The sequence below is a fragment of the Neolamprologus multifasciatus genome, chromosome 2, assembly GCF_963576455.1.
Source record: "Neolamprologus multifasciatus chromosome 2, fNeoMul1.2, whole genome shotgun sequence".
NCBI lineage: Eukaryota > Metazoa > Chordata > Actinopteri > Cichliformes > Cichlidae > Neolamprologus > Neolamprologus multifasciatus.
The window spans coordinates 34,686,064-34,688,566 of NC_140440.1; the positions used below are offsets into that span (position 1 = coordinate 34,686,064).

The 2,503-nt window shown below is 38.8% G+C and overlaps 1 protein-coding gene across 9 annotated transcripts in view; it reads right to left on the reverse strand.

Moving 5' to 3' along the window:
- The window catches only part of diaph2 (diaphanous-related formin 2), a 421,028-nt gene that overhangs the window by 79,714 nt on the left and 338,811 nt on the right, over positions 1–2,503 (reverse strand). The window lies entirely within an intron of this gene.

The window sequence follows — 2,503 nt, forward strand, 5'->3', positions numbered from 1 at the left end:
AAAGTTTGTTGTTAGTTTACTTATATTTTGGGGTTTATTTACAAGTTATTTGTTGGTTAATATTTTGTTTCAAAGTTTGTTTGATGTTACTTTGTTAAATTAGTCAGGAAGAGCTGTAGGGCCATTTTTGTTTCTATAAATAAAGAGACTGGTATAGGACCAGCATGCACTGGGGTGGGTCTATGGTTTTTTTACCAGAGCAGGAGAAGCAGCAGGAAGTAACAAAAAAAAAATTGGATCTTGTTATTGCCAAACTGCATAAATAAACCATAAAAACGCAACTTTCAAGTTTGGACAGTGGACTTCTTTTGCCTGCGTATGATATAGTATCTCAGTGCAGCAGTGGCTTGTGGACTTTTAATTGTGGGATGTTTGGTTTGTCAAACAAAAGGAATTGCCACTACAATAATAATTGTGAAAATATACAAATGTGAAATATTTATATTACTATTTATTAAGTGCAAACAAGAATAAGACTCGTTCCAAAACACAAATCAACGTGTCAGTTTTGGTGCAAAAAGCATCGCGACACCTTCTTATTCGACAGCGGCACAGATATGCTTATTAACTTAATCTGCATACAATATTGATTCCACAGTATTGACTACTGAGTGCACAGTCCCTTTGGTTCTGACAATGTTCAGGTCACAACTGTTGCCTCATTGCAGAATGGCAGTTAAGCATGGAGACAGTGGTTATGTTTAGTGCTTGTTGTGGCTTGTGGCTCTCTGCATTTCCTTTTCTCTACTTTTCTCCTCTTTCTCTCTGTTTTCGCTCACTCAAATACTCATGTATGCACATGCACTGTGGTAGATGTGCCCCACTGGGGACTGGACTGAGGCTGGCTGGGGTTTTGCTCCTTGTATTTCCACATCAAAGACATGTCATATTGATGGAGCCTGACGCACACTATCCTGCAGCAACACAACCGGTATGGTAGAGCCTCATCCAACACGCTTACAGAAACGGAATGAACAGGCAAATAGACTCTCTCTCACACACACACACACACACACGCTACACAGTCGCAATGCCATCCTTTGAATGTCTTTCTGTCAGGATGTCTGTTACTATTTTCTTTCCCTTACTTTCTCACAGTCATTGCAGCCTTTATTCTCTCTCCTCTGTAAAGATAATTTTTTTTCTTGATCCGTCTCCTTTACTTTCTTCCTGTCCACCACTGTCTCAATCAAACACATTCCCTTTATAATTCTCTTTTTACATTTCCCCATCATATTCTCTCCATTAAATTCCCTCACTCAAACAAGCAGTTCTCTCTTTCTCTTTTACTTAGAGAAAACTTTCAGAAGTCTGAACTGTGTCTGGTATTCCAGTCACTTTGGCTTGAAGCAGAGCAGGGAGCAGAGGGGATTGGTCTCAAGGTAAAGCAGCATGCAGCCTTTGGTTGCCCTGACCCTGTTTGTCAGTCTTTGCTCTCCTCTTCTAGTTGTCCTCAAAGGGCCAGTGCCTGCGTTTCCTGAAGACTAAACCTCATCAACACAGAACAGGACGACCGCGCCCGCTTGAGGGCTCAAAGTTACAAATGTGGAATTTATGTAGTTGGAAAGATTAGATTTTCTTCTTAACCCTTTAAGACCTACCATAGAACCAAGTCCGCCAGAGCTTATATTATATTTTTACATGCTGTGGAGCCATTTTTGGGAGCATTTCAAGTTGCTATACATCAATACAACCATTATAACCCAGATTTTAATAATATGTCTGCATTAAGTGCATAGAAATTACATAAATTGCAAAAAAGTGCAATAAACTACAAAAAAATTGAAAATTGTTTTTGTTTTTTTAACATATATTTCTAGTTAGAGAAATTTAAGTGGCGTATCCCTCAAAACTGTAAATACAAAAAAGTTGCACAAAATAGTTTCCCACCATAGGAAATTTATTTTGAGTGTCTTCATAGTTTTATTTTTGAAATACACCAATTTCTATATACTGCAGGAAAAAAGAAAATAAATATTATAATGCAAATTTGCAAAAAAGCAGCATATGCATCAAAATAAACTATTTCCAGCAGTGCAATATGAGTCCTAAGCATCCCAGAAACCACACAGAAAGTCAGAAAGTCAAACATAACTTTTAAAAACACCAGTATAGGCTCATGAGGCCCTGATGGTAAAAAACTACATTTCCGCGAAAATGACGTCACTTCCGGTTTCGGGCAGGTCATGGCGGACATGCGAAATTTCGTGCTGACGTCTATTCTAACATAGGAAGTGTTATGAACAGCTGATCGGATCAGCAAAGCGTGTTTCTGGAATATTATGTTTTTGTTGCTGCAAGTGCTTTTTATGCAGTTTTAGCAAAGCTATATGTGGAAGGAAACTGTGACCGAGGACAAGCTGATGGCATAAGATGTAAGTACAACTCCTCCGGTTTCATATGCAAAAAAATTTATTGCGCTAGCTCACGTGGTTGCAGAGCTACCGGGATTTAAAAATAGTTACGCAAAACAGAGCGTGCTGCTCTGACCGGCTTTAAAGGG